The sequence below is a fragment of the Lolium perenne genome, chromosome 5 (genome assembly GCF_019359855.2).
Source record: "Lolium perenne isolate Kyuss_39 chromosome 5, Kyuss_2.0, whole genome shotgun sequence".
NCBI lineage: Eukaryota > Viridiplantae > Streptophyta > Magnoliopsida > Poales > Poaceae > Lolium > Lolium perenne.
Window position 1 is genome coordinate 79,825,803 of NC_067248.2, and position 15,200 is coordinate 79,841,002.

At 39.2% G+C, this 15,200-nt stretch overlaps 1 long non-coding RNA gene across 1 annotated transcript; it reads left to right on the forward strand.

The window, feature by feature from the left end:
• Positions 1–596: 596 nt before the first annotated feature.
• On the forward strand, positions 597–14,852 carry LOC139831012 (uncharacterized). The gene is made up of 4 exons (XR_011744855.1): positions 597–666; positions 1,595–1,658; positions 13,918–14,049; positions 14,300–14,852. It is a non-coding gene; the product is annotated as an uncharacterized lncRNA (long non-coding RNA).
• The last annotated feature ends 348 nt before the right edge of the window (positions 14,853–15,200 follow it).

The window sequence follows — 15,200 nt, forward strand, 5'->3', positions numbered from 1 at the left end:
AAAAAGTTCATTTGTTAATACTAGACAGTCACATAAAAAACAAAAACTAACTCTTCAATCTGTAAAAACAAAAAATCTTTCTGAAGTTCACTTTGGTTATATTTCAAGTTCACTCTGGTCATATTTTAACGTAAAGAAAATACTGCATTTCATTTCCATGTGAACTCTCTCGTTGGCATATTTTACGATCCAACCATCACCAATGAAATAGCTCTCTCTTCTTATGTCTATGAATCTTCATAGCTTATGAAGCATGTAAAGTCCCCGTGATTTGATCAAATAATCATGTAGCATCTGGGCGATGAGGTACTGAATTTATGGCTTTATGCTTTAAAAGTTAAATCTTTAGCAAAAAGGAGCAGCCATGGATTGTAAAATAAGCAGTACACCTGCTATGTGGAGTTCATTTATTTTGTCGGAAGGTTCACTTTGTCTGCATGAGAAATTATTATTTCGTTGGGATGTTCACTTTGTTCACATATGATGTTCAGTAGAAAAACATTGGTAGGTGCAGTTAAACAATTCAATTAAGGAGCACACTTTATTTGTTAGTGCAGTTCACCGGGACATTTTCTTATTTTGTCTAAATGTTAGGCGAAAATGTGTGGCGTTCCTGAGGAAGAATGCATGAAGCTACTCCTGCTGAACAAGCTACGGGCCGTGCAGGTATTGCTAGTCGTTGATTGAAACTGCTACTTGTGAATCCATATTATGTGTATGTGTAGATGGGTGAGCACTAGGACATTCTCCATTTGTTGCTCGGCTGCTGGAAGCATCTACTTCCACTCGGTTATGGCCTAGTTATCTTCTCATATTCAAAACTGCTATAGAAAGCTCCCTGTACTATTTAATCAAGGAGTTCAGTTCATATATATTCCTGAAGTTCGCCCCTTCATATATACTGAATATCATTTGTGGATTTCCCCTTCTGATGCATGAGGGTTGGAGTAATTTGTTTTTCACAACATTGCAACAACGTATTTAAGGTATGAAGCATCCAAGGCGATGAGGTACTGAATCTTAGTAATAAACATGTTGTGCCTATGGTGAAGCAAGAACTTTGTACTGTAAATACCTAGAGGATAAGTGCTGAGCCTAAAAGTGGTCAATGCATGCTACGACTGAAGATTGTATGCTAACAAAAATGCATCTGATATTCTATACATGAATCATTGTAGTAGTAAGAAAGAAATGGATATGCACTATGAATGACCCATGAGTGACTAGCTCCAGTAATTCACTCTTTAAAAAACTCCAGTAGTCACTATTATATAAAAAAACAGTTCATGTAGATGTATGTGTTGATGCGTGACTGATAAAACAAATAGAATTCACTTTGTGCTTGGAGCAAAGTTCACTTTTACATTGTGTGGAGTTCAGTGTCGTTGTGTCTCTGTTCGGAGCATGCCGGATGAATTTACTTATTTTCATATTTCACTTTGACTGATTGAAGTGAGCACCTAGTGACGGCAAGTAGAAACTTGGGGTGGTCTTTGTATTCAGTTTTTTATCTCTTCGGTCCTATGCTCAGTCTTTATATTATGTATATACATGGCAATATAATGATACAAGGATGATGTGCCTTTTATTCCAGGGAGTAATGACAACACTTGGAGCTCCCTTAGTATTCATGAATTGATACAGAAATGAAACAGAAGGTATGGCTTACCCTTGTTCTTGAGAAGACTGTAGTGCATCACGTATTCCGAAGTTAGTGAGTTAACTTCTTAAATTTATTTCTTGCTGTCAAACATTTTACTTCATCAATGAACATAACTGTAAAGTTCCTTGTAGAAAACAAAAGAAGTGCATCCCCAATCTTCGATAGTTCACTGTATAAGATATCGAAATCTAGATGGGCGTTACTAGATGACAATATAATACGGCTATGAACTACTGGTTAACTATGTGCCTTTATTATGATTCCAACTTTTCTGAGTTTTAAATTCACCTAATTTAATCAGTTTTGGTGCCTCAAGAAGATACACCTGAGATGTCCACTATCATTTTCCAAGAAAATTGTGAAGTTCACTTTTATTAAAAAAACAAGTTCGCTCATTTCTGTATCAGTGTTAGATAGAAAACATTGCTTGTCATTTTCCATGTGAATTGCTGTTCTTTTAGTGGGCATGATGACCCACAAGTATAGGGGGTGTATCGTAGTATCTTCGATAAGTAAGAATGTCGATCCCAACGAGGAGCAGAAGGTGTTGGCAGCAGTTTCGATGGAGGATTCACTGTAAATGCTCACAGACAAGTATTCAGGGGGTTTTGATATTGCAGATAAATAAAGTACAAGTAAATAAAATGCGAGAGAAATAATTGCAGCGAGTGGCCCAATCCTTTTTAGCACAAAGGACAAGCCGGTTTGTTTACTTATAATGACCAAACGTTCCTGAGGACACATGGGGATTTTAGTCTAGTGCTTTCGCTACATACAGCTGATTAATCTTCATTGTTTTGATAAGTGTTGTGTGGGTGAACCTATGCTAATGCACCGCCCTTCCTAGGACTAATACATACTTGTGATTATACCCCTTGCAAGCATCCGCAACTACAAGAAAGTAATTAAGATAAATCTAACCACAGCCTTAAACTCTGAGATCCTGCGATCCCTCCTGCATCGATATACTAACGGGGGCTTAGGTTTCTGTCACTCCGGCAACCCCGCAATTAGCAACCGAATACAAGATGCACTCCCCTAGGCCCATAAATGGTGAAGTGTCGTGTAGTCGACGTTGACACGACACCACTAGAAGAATGACACCACAACTTAAATATCATAACATTGAATATTACTCAACCATAATTCACTACTAGCATTTAGACTTCACCCATGTCCTCAAGAACTAAACGAACTACTCACGAGACATCATATGGAATACAATCAGAGGTGATATGATGATGAATAACAATCTGAACATAAACCTTGGTTCAATGGTTTCACTCAATAGCATCTACAACAAGTATAGAATAACACCGGGAGAGTTTCCCCTATCAAACAATCAACATTTAACCCGAATTGCTACAGCGGTGACGAGGTGCTGCGGTGGTGATGGCGGTGTAGATGGTGGAGATGATGATGATGTTGATGGAGATGATGTCCCGCTCGATGACGATGGCGATGGCGTCGATTTCCCCCTCCGGGAGGGAATTTCCCCGGCGGATTCCTGCCCGCCGGAGAGCTCTTTTCTCTCTGGTGCTCTCCGCCCCGCAGAGGCGGCTGTAACCCTTCGTGAGGTCCTCTCTGTGGCTTAGGTTTTCGGGACGAAGGAGTACGCGAAGAAAAGGAGGCGAAAGGGGCTGTGGGGCCCCCAGAGCACAGGGTGGCGCGGCCAGGCCTTGGGCCGCGCCGCCCTGTGGTCTGGGCCCACAGTGGCTCCTCTCTGCTCCCCCTTTCGGCTCCCTCCGTCATCTGGAAAAATAGGAATTTACGTGAAATTCCCTTCCACAGTTGATCTTCCGAAATATTGCGTTCTGACGGTGCTTTTTCCAGCAGAATCCTGGCTCCGGTGCTTGATCCTCCAATGATGATGAAACATGCAAAATAGATGAAATAACATAAGTATTGTGTCCCAATATGAAATATATCAATGAATAACAGCAAATTATGATACAAAATAGTGATGCAAATTGGACGTATCAACTCCCCCCAAGCTTAGACCTCGCTTGTCCCCAAGCGAAACTGAGCTCGATAAACAAGACCACATGTTTATGGAGTGAAGAGTCGATAAATAAAATACGGACAAGAAGCATCATATTCATTCACACAAGACATTCTAGTAAACAACTTCTTCATATGACTCATCTTGAAATAAGTAAAGAGAAATCACAAGTAAAGGTGCATAGGAAATCATAATTGGTGATGGCAAACTTTGTTCTTGGTCAGAGAACTACTAACGGATTGTACTTTTAAGCAAAGCTTTCATATTAGATTTTATAGCTGAGCTTTCATATTCAAGCATGACAATCTCTTCATAATCATTGATAACTTCAAAGTCATATTTATTCAGATAAAATTGGTACTAAACAAGAAAGTATAAAAGACATGATCAACTGAATCATAGCATAAATGATTGGTTCACAACAACTCAATTGCTTGCTTGAGATAGAGAGAAATAGGTTTACTGACTCAACATAAAAGTAAAAGATAGGCCCTTCGCAGAGGGAAGCAGGGATTAAATCATGTGCTAGAGCTTTTCAAGTTTTGAAATCATATAAAGAGAATAAAAGTAATATTTTGAGAGGTGTTTGTTGTTGTCAACGAATGGTAGCGGGCACTCTAACCCCCTTGCCAAACGAACCTTCAAAGAGCGGCTCCCATGAGGGACGGCATCTCTACCAGCAAGGTAGATCATCCCCCTTCTCTTTTGTTTACACATGTATTTTAGTTTTATTATGGGTGACACTCCCCCCAACCTTGGCTTTCTCAACCCATGGCTAACCGAATCCTCGGGTGCCTTCCAACATTCACATACCATGGAGGAGTGTCTATTGCAAAATTAAGTTGCTTACTGATGAATCAGAGCAAAACATGTGAAGAGAATTATTAATGAAAGTTATTAATTGGGGCTGGGAACCCCGTTGCCAGCTCTTATTGCAAAGTTATTGGATAAGCGGATGTGCCGCTAGTCCATTGGTGAAAGTCCGCCCAACAAGATTGAAAGATAAAACACCACATACTTCCTCATGAGCTATAAAACATTGACACAAATAAGGAGTAGTAGTTTGAATAATTTAAAGGTAGCACATGAAGTATTTACTTGGAATGGCAGAAAATACCATGTAGTAGGTAGGTATGGTGGACACAAATGGCATAGGTTTGGTCTAAGGTTATGGATGTATGAGAAGCATTCCCTCTCGATACAGGTCCTTGGCTAGCAAGGTTTGATAGCAAGCATAAAGGTTGAGGGAAACAAACAAATATACATATGATAGAAACAATCATGCATCTTTCTCATAAGCACAAGCAATTTTAACTTTAGAATACTAAGCATAGAGATAATAGAATAATGTGTCTAAGTGTATTTCTCTCCTTCATTAAACATCAAGATGTTGTTGCTATTGACCAATGCTAAGTTTGCCAAAACCAAATAGATTTACTTGATGCTCCCAAAGTGATATCAATACTCATGTCAAGAGTAATCATATAATGGAGATTGCAAACTAAAATAAGGTGTGCAAAAAGTAAATGATAAGACTTCTCATTAATATTCCATAACGATAACTCACACCAACGGATACATAGATAACTAGCTAAGAGAGATACTTCCACATTGCATACTATTCCATATGATAACTTCCCTACTCATGATATGACACTACTTGATAGTAAAAGATAAAGGTAATGATGATGTGATACCGCGGCACTCCCCCAAGCTTGGAACAAACCAAGGGGATGCCAATACCGATGATGAATTACTCCTTCGGCGATGGTGGTGATGAATTCTTGACAAGCTTCTCAATAAGCTCCTGGAGCTCGTCAATCCTGTATATGAGATTGCGAATCATCTCTGAATTGTGCTCGACGCGGTTAAGGAGTCTGTCCGACGGTGAGTTCCAACTCTTGGAGTTATTTCCCCACTCTTCAGCCTCAGGCTCCTTCTCTCCTGCAGTGTCAGAACGATTTATATCCCAATTACTCGGCAACACTACCTTGGGGGTCCTTTCAGTTTGACGATCGTAGATTAGATTGCGGTAAGGGTTGTAATGGCTCGGATAAGACGTCCTTGGAGCCAAGTAGTGACGTGGAACCGCTCCTCCGGTGGCGATTCGTGCACTCCTCTTGATGTTGGATGGACTTGATATCACGCCAATACTTGCGACGGTGGCTTGTTGGCGTTCCTGCGGAGCTTCCTCCACTTCTTCATCCTCTCTTGCATCTTCTTTCTTCAGCTCCGGGTCTTGAATGTTTTCCTTCAAAGGTTCCTTGTCCTTGTTGTTGGAGACCATGGTGCTTCTAGATCAAAACAAATCTGGCAGAAAACAGCTCGAAACAAAACACGACGAGAAAACGATATTACGGACCTCCAGGGGTCCGGGGGATTATATAGCAAATATTTTTACGACAAAAGGAAGGTTCCAGGTCGAAAACGAGTCGGAAAGGGGCAACGAGGCGGCCAGACCATAGGTCGGCGCGGGCCCAGGTCAGGCCGCGCCGGCCTATGGTGGCACCCCCTCGCGCGTCTTTTCCACTCCGTTTCGATTCCGTAATTTTTCATATTTTCCAAAAACAGCAGAAATAATGTTCGGAAAGGTAAACGCGGACTTTTTATTACCTATACTGTTACCTATTCAAAGTCCGATTACGGCGGATCGTCAATTTGTCCTTTGATGAAAGCCTCCGGTGTTTCCACTTGAATAATATCAACATCAACATTATAAGAATCGCCCGAGATATAATGCTTGAGTCTTTGTCCATTCACCACTTGTGTGGCATTGCCTTGGAGAGAGCTAATTTTAATTGCTCCTGAACGATACACCTCCTCAACAACATATGGTCCTTCCCACTTCGAGAGTAATTTCCCTGCAAAGAATCTGAGACGAGACCGATACAATAGAACTTGATCTCCAACATTAAATTCTCTTTTAATAATCCTTCTATCATGCCACTTCTTAACTTTTTCTTTAAAGAGTTTAGCATTCTCATAAGCTTCACTTCTCCATTCATCTAGAGAACTTAATTGCAACAATCTTTTATTACCAGCTAATTTAGGATCTTTATTTAGTTCTCTAACAGCCCAATAAGCTTTGTGCTCTAGTTCTAAAGGTAAATGACAAGCTTTTCCATAAACCATTTTATAAGGTGACATTCCCATAGGATTTTTATAAGCAGTTCTATAAGCCCATAGCGCTTCTTTCAATTTGCTAGGCCAATTCTTTCTAGATTTATTAACGGTCTTACCTAAGATAGCTTTAATCTCTCTATTTGATAATTCTACTTGACCGCTAGTTTGAGGGTGATAAGCAGAAGCAATTCTATGATTAATACCATACTTAGCAAGAGTTTTTCTAAAACCTCCATGAATGAAATGAGAACCTCCATCAGTCATAATATATCTAGGTACTCCAAATCTAGGAAATATAACATCTACAAGCATTTTTATAGAGGTCTCACCATCAGCACTTTTTGTAGGTATTGCTTCTACCCATTTAGTAACATAATCAACAGCGACAAGTATATGAGTGTTACCGTCTGAAGAAGGGAAAGGTCCCATGAAGTCGAATCCCCAACAATCGAATGGTTCAATAACAAGAGTATAATTCATAGGCATTTCATTGCGTCTAGAGATATTACCAACTCTTTGACATTCATCACAAGATAAAATAAATTTCCTTGCATCTTTGAAGAGTGTTGGCCAATAAAAACCTGATTGTAGAACCTTCTGCGCGGTTCTATCTCCAGCGTGATGTCCTCCATAAACACTCCCATGACATTTATTCAATATCTCCTGTTGTTCATATTCAGGAACACATCTTCGCATAATACCATCCACTCCTTCTTTATATAAGTGTGGGTCATCCCAAAAATAATGCCTCAAGTCATAAAAGAATTTCCTCCGTTGCTGAGCTGAAAAGGTTGGAGGCAAATACTTCGAAACAATAAAGTTAGCATAATCTGCATACCAAGGGCTCTCTCGCGAGCTCACCTTTATTACAGCCAATTGTTCATTTGGAAAACTATCATTAACAGGAACAGGATCATAAGCAATATTTTCCAATCTAGACAAATTATCAGCAACAGGATTATCAGCACCTTTCCTATCTATAATATGTAAATCAAATTCTTGCAACAGAAGTACCCATCTAATAAGCCTTGGCTTAGCATCTTTCTTTGTCATAAGGTATCTAATTGCAGCATGATCAGTATGAATTGTAACTTTTGAATCAACAATATAGGGTCTAAACTTATCACAAGCAAAGACTACAGCTAACAATTCTTTTTCAGTTGTAGCATAATTTCTTTGAGCAGCATCAAGAGTCTTACTAGCATAATGAATAACATTTAACTTTTTATCTACCCGCTGTCCAAGAACAGCGCCTACAGCAAAATCACTAGCATCACACATAATTTCAAAAGGCAAATTCCAATCAGGAGGTTCAACTACAGGAGCAGTTGTTAAGGCTTTCTTTAGAGTTTCAAAAGCTTCCTTACAATCATCATCAAAAACAAAAGGTACATCTTTTTGAAGAAGATTAGTAAGAGGCTTTGAAATTTTAGAGAAATCTTTAATAAATCTCCTATAAAACCCAGCATGACCAAGAACACTACGAATACCTTTAACATCCCTCGGATAGGGCATCTTCTCAATTGCTTCAACTTTAGCTCTATCAACTTCAATACCTCTCTCGGAAATTTTATGCCCCAATACAATTCCTTCATTAACCATAAAGTGGCATTTCTCCCAATTAAGAACAAGGTTCGTTTCTTCACATCTCTGCAAAACTTTATCAAGGTTTCGCAGGCAATTATCAAAAGAATTCCCATAGACAGAAAAATCATCCATGAACACCTCTACAATACTTTCGCAAAAACCATGAAAAATAGCAGACATGCATCTTTGAAAAGTAGCAGGAGCATTACATAAACCAAAAGGCATACGCCTATAAGCATAAGTTCCATAAGGACAAGTAAAAGTGGTTTTCTCTTGATCTTTAGCTTTAACAGCAATTTGTGAAAACCCAGAATAACCATCAAGAAAGCAAAAATGAGTATTTTTAGACAACCTCTCTAACATTTGATCAATAAAGGGTAAAGGGTAATGATCTTTCTTAGTAACTTTATTAACTTTTCGAAAATCAATGCACATTCTATAACCTACAACTATTCTTTGAGGAATAAGCTCATCATTATCATTAGGCACAACAGTCATTCCTCCTTTCTTAGGAACACAATGAACAGGACTAACCCATCTACTATCAGCAATAGGATATATAATACCAGCTTCAAGGAGTTTTAATACCTCGTTCCTTACCACTTCCTTCATCTTCGGAATTAGACGACGTTGATGTTCAACAACAGGCTTTGCATCTTCTTCCATATTAATAGCATGTTGGCAAATAGAAGGAGAAATCCCTTTCAAATCATCAAGAGTATAGCCAATAGCTCCTCGGTGTTTCTTCAATATTTCCAATAACCTTTCCTCCTCAATTTCTGAAAGCTTAGAACTAATAATAACAGGATATATTTTCTTATCATCAATATGAGCATATTTAAGATTATCAGGTAAAGGCTTTAAATCAAAAACAGGATCTTCCTTTGGTGGCGGTGTTGTACCCAAATCTTCCACCGGTAAATCATGCTTGAGAATAGGTTGGCGACGAAAAATTTCCTCAAGCTCATCTCTTTCTTTCCTAAAAGCTTCACTTTCACTATTCTCCAAATGTTGCTGCAAAGGGTTATTAGGAACAAGAACAATAGATGCACACTGCTCCATTTTAAAATCATTACTAGGCAAGTCAGTTTTATAAGGAGTTTTGGTAAATTTAGAAAAGTTAAATTCATAAGGTTCACCAGCAAATCTAGTCAAAATTTTCTCTTTCTTACAATCTATAATAGCTCCACAAGTATTTAGAAAAGGTCTACCAAAAATGATAGGACAATGATCACTAGCAGCAGAACCAAGTACCAAAAAGTCAGCAGGATATTTAATCTTACCACATAGAACTTCCACATCTCGAACAATACCAATTGGAGAAATAGTTTCTCTATTAGCCAAATGAATAACCACATCAATATCTTCAAGTTCACAAGAACCAATTTCGTGCATAATCTCCGTGTAAAGTTCATAAGGAATAGCACTAACACTTGCACCAATATCACATAAACCATAATAGCAATGATCACCAATTCTAACAGATAGCATAGGAACACTAACTTGTTTGGATTTATTAGGATGTGAAACAATATTAGAAGCATCTTCACAGAAAATAATATGACCATCCTCCACATTTTCAGTCACAAGATCTTTAACTATAGCAACATCAGGTTCAATTTTAATTTGTTCTTCAGGTTCTTTAGGTTTCTTTTCACTTTTATTAACTGCACTAGATATGACAGAGTACTCCTTCATTTTAGCAGGGAAAGGAGTTTTTTCAATATAAGCTTCAGGAATAACATTATCAACAGTTTCAACCACTACACATTTGTTTACAGATGAATCAACTTTATCTTTATACGGTTCATGATACTTATCAAAATTCTTCTTAGGCAGTTCATAATGAGAGGCAAAAGCTTTATAAAAATTTGCAACAACTTGGGAATCAAGACCATATGTAGCACTCATATTACGAAATTTATCAGTATTCATAAAAGCTTCAATGCATTTATAATCATAAGTTATACCTGATTCTCTATCTTTATCATTCTCCCATCCTTCAGTATTTTCTTGGATCCGATCAAGAAGGTCCCTTTTAAACTCTTCTTTGTTGCGTGTAAATGATCCAGAACAAGAAGTATCCAGCAAGGTCTTGTCTTGAAAAGAAAGTCTTGCATAGAAATTATCAATAATAACATTACCAGGAAGCTCATGAATGGGGCATTTGAGCATTAAAGACTTCAATCTCCCCCAAGCTTGGGCGATACTCTCTCCATCATGAGGCCAAAAATTATATATGCGGTTCCGATCTTTGTGAATTTCACTTGGAGGATAAAATTTGGAATAGAATAAAGGCACAATGTCCTCCCAATCAATAGAATCACCATTCTTCAACAATTTATACCAGTGCGCCGCTTTACCAGACAGCGATATAGTGAATAGTTTCTTTCTAACTTCATTCATAGAAATACCTGCACATTTGAATAACCCGCATAATTCATGCAAAAACAGTAAATGATCACCAGGATGGACAGTTCCATCCCCTTCATAGCGGTTATCCATAACACGTTCAATAATTTTCATAGGTATTTTATATGGTACTACTTCCTCACCTGGCGCTTCATCCACTACCGTTGCAGTAGTAGTAGATTTCCCAAATAGAAATTGAAGAGAAGATCTCTCCATAATGATTTATAGCAGCAGGCAGAAATAAAATCAGCACAAACAGTAAATTTCCTTACCAATTCCACTTACCAATAGCGCTTCACTCCCCGGCAACGGCGCCAGAAAATAGTCTTGATGACCCACAAGTATAGGGGGTGTATCGTAGTATCTTCGATAAGTAAGAATGTCGATCCCAACGAGGAGCAGAAGGTGTTGGCAGCAGTTTCGATGGAGGATTCACTGTAAATGCTCACAGACAAGTATTCAGGGGGTTTTGATATTGCAGATAAATAAAGTACAAGTAAATAAAATGCGAGAGAAATAATTGCAGCGAGTGGCCCAATCCTTTTTAGCACAAAGGACAAGCCGGTTTGTTTACTTATAATGACCAAACGTTCCTGAGGACACATGGGGATTTTAGTCTAGTGCTTTCGCTACATACAGCTGATTAATCTTCATTGTTTTGATAAGTGTTGTGTGGGTGAACCTATGCTAATGCACCGCCCTTCCTAGGACTAATACATACTTGTGATTATACCCCTTGCAAGCATCCGCAACTACAAGAAAGTAATTAAGATAAATCTAACCACAGCCTTAAACTCTGAGATCCTGCGATCCCTCCTGCATCGATATACTAACGGGGGCTTAGGTTTCTGTCACTCCGGCAACCCCGCAATTAGCAACCGAATACAAGATGCACTCCCCTAGGCCCATAAATGGTGAAGTGTCGTGTAGTCGACGTTCACACGACACCACTAGAAGAATGACACCACAACTTAAATATCATAACATTGAATATTACTCAACCATAATTCACTACTAGCATTTAGACTTCACCCATGTCCTCAAGAACTAAACGAACTACTCACGAGACATCATATGGAATACAATCAGAGGTGATATGATGATGAATAACAATCTGAACATAAACCTTGGTTCAATGGTTTCACTCAATAGCATCTACAACAAGTATAGAATAACACCGGGAGAGTTTCCCCTATCAAACAATCAAGATTTAACCCGAATTGCTACAGCGGTGACGAGGTGCTGCGGTGCTGATGGCGGTGTAGATGGTGGAGATGATGATGATGATGATGGAGATGATGTCCCGCTCGATGACGATGGCGATGGCGTCGATTTCCCCCTCCGGGAGGGAATTTCCCCGGCGGATTCCTGCCCGCCGGAGAGCTCTTTTCTCTCTGGTGCTCTCCGCCCCTTGAGGCGGCTGTAACCCTTCGTGAGGTCCTCTCTGTGGCTTAGGTTTTCGGGACGAAGGAGTACGCGAAGAAAAGGAGGCGAAAGGGGCTGTGGGGCCCCCAGAGCACAGGGTGGCGCGGCCAGGCCTTGGGCCGCGCCGCCCTGTGGTCTGGGCCCACAGTGGCTCCTCTCTGCTCCCCCTTTCGGCTCCCTCCGTCATCTGGAAAAATAGGAATTTACGTGAAATTCCCTTCCACAGTTGATCTTCCGAAATATTGCGTTCTGACGGTGCTTTTTCCAGCAGAATCCTGGCTCCGGTGCTTGATCCTCCAATGATGATGAAACATGCAAAATAGATGAAATAACATAAGTATTATGTCCCAATATGAAATATATCAATGAATAACAGCAAATTATGATACAAAATAGTGATGCAAATTGGACGTATCAGGGCACCACAGGGGAGCTCGCCGTGCGTGGGTGTGGTGCCGGCCTCACAATACCCTCATCATTGGCGAACTCCCAATGTTATCGAGGTGGTGAACTGCTTCTTTTATTACTGGCATACATATGATCTTTGTGGCTCCTCTTACCAGCGACCTGTGCATAGCTCGGTTGAAAGATGAACTCTGTAGTTCACTGTTGCAAGCGAATTTATTTAGCAGTTGACTGACATTTATCGGAAGTTCAGACACATAAATAGGCGAAGTTCATTTTGATTGATATGGTTTATAATTTTGTTTTGATGAAAAACATATTAAAGGATCCTATATGCAAGTAGACAATTTGAATATTGCGGTTACACTTATTTGATTTGACATAGTGAATGATAATATTTATCTTTGTGATTGATGCAACACAGCTACAATATTTAGATATGTTAATGTTTTCTTTCAGTAGTTTGTCTAATATGTTCGCTTCTATTTTGTGTGGAGTTAGATTCATATATCTTCAGAAGTTCAGTTTTCCTATTTCACGTATTGCCTTGGTTCTTTGACTATCTAGTTCTTCATAGCAAGTTGGATTTTATTGGCACTTTTTAAAAACACAATGACTTACAGTGAGTTCATTACGTCTAAAAGTGAAGTTCACTCTGCAAATAAAATGAAGTTCGCTAGGCATAAAAACTGAAGTTTGTTTCAGAAATTGTAAAAAGAATTCAGTATAATAGAATCCTTGCTTGCTTCCACTCTGAATTATTTTATATTTCAGTCCGAGGTCAACACAGTAGCATTTTCTGATGAAAGTGGAAATCTCATTTATTCTGGAAGCGGTGATAATCTGTGAAAAGTAGCTCGCTCTTACAAACTATCATTATGCTAGACAATATATATATGACCGAATTTCTTTTAGATTTATTCACCATTTGAAACATATGAAGTGTGAAGTATTTTTATGTTGCAACATCCAATTTCTGAAAGACAGTAAACGCTGATTCTGGATGATTTTTTGTCAAGTAGAGTGGCAGTTGACATGTCATGATTCCTGACAAAAAAAGGAAGTTTGAAATATCAGGAAACGTATGATGCGTTAGCTAATTTTCTGTAGCATTTATCAACCTTTTTTTGGTAGCTGAAAGATATGCATTGTACAGGTACATAAATAACATAAGATGGTGCAGTAGCTATGCCAATATCGTAACTTATCGAGTTTGTTCCTTTAGTCCAGTTCATTACCTATAGACGACCATTTTTTATGCAAAATAACTGCTGCTAGTTCACGCGTGTACTCCTGGCAGCGCCACCATGAACTCCGGCTCTCCCGCATAGCCACAGCCGCCACGGGACAAGCGCCGCCACAGGAGTTCACATGCCCTGCTGCGGTAGTTCACGTCGCTCTCCGCAGCGAGCATGTGCAGTTCTATCTTCAGGTATGTTAACTGCCCCTCTTTGGCTGTCCGCTGCGTGATTTTGGGGAGTTTGCAGTGCAGTACCATATGTTCCTATTCTATTTTCAAGTCTGGTATTGATCCCTCTTTGTAAAGAAATAATATAGCCATGCATGTGGTATTTTGAGAACTGATGAATGGCCATTTTTATTATTGCTGCATGTCTCTTATCTATCATTTTTATTATTTTCCAGTGCTAGCAATTGCTAATTAGAAGTAATTCTTGTTACAGATTGCAATGTGCTATTGGTGTATAGCTCTAACTGCAAGTAGAGCACCACAAGAGTTCATTGTGCCTCCCTCGGCAGTCTGTGGTGCGTGGCCGGGAAGTCCACGCGCGCATACCCTGGCAGTCATGTGCGTGCCGCCGGGGAGTAAAACTACAATACACCGATGTTTAGCCGCTGATTCACATGCGTGTCTTCTGAATCGTCGATTCTTAGTTCTGCAATTAATACTTGTCTTAGCTTGTTTTGGGGCGATGTATTGCAAATTGCAGGGATAAAAATAGGTTAATGGCTTGCTATAATTTCTCCACTCTAGCTTATAAAGGTGCACGACACCTACTCTGTGGCACACAGTTGGTCGTGAAGTTCAGACAAATAGAGTCGTGGAGTTCAGAAAGAGACCAACATGTGTGAAGTTTAGAGACATGCTTCAGCGGAGTTATTCTGAATTGTAATCTGTAGTCATTGAATATCTGGTAGCATCTCAAGTTCAGGAAACTACAGTTGTTTACAGTTTTATCTTGTATATGTTCACTTCGTCTCTAATAGGAAATTCACTCCGCCTGTAATTTTTTTTTTGGTTGTACAATTCTACCAAATTGGAAGTTAATATATTTATGCGTTGTACACTTCTATGACTGAAAAAGTGGAAGTTCATTTTCTACCAAGCCATAGTTCACTATATTTATGCGTTGTACACTTCTATGACTGAAAAAATTCAGAAGTTCAGAAATTTTATCTAGAGTTTAAAAAATGGGAAGTTCACATCCGCCAGAATTTAGAAGTTCACTTTCGCAGATTGGTGAAGTTCACTTTTGCCGAATTCAGAAGTTCAGAAGGCTGCTGCATCACTAAACATGAAAAATCGGAAGTTCACTTTGAACGCAATAGAATTTCACATTATTT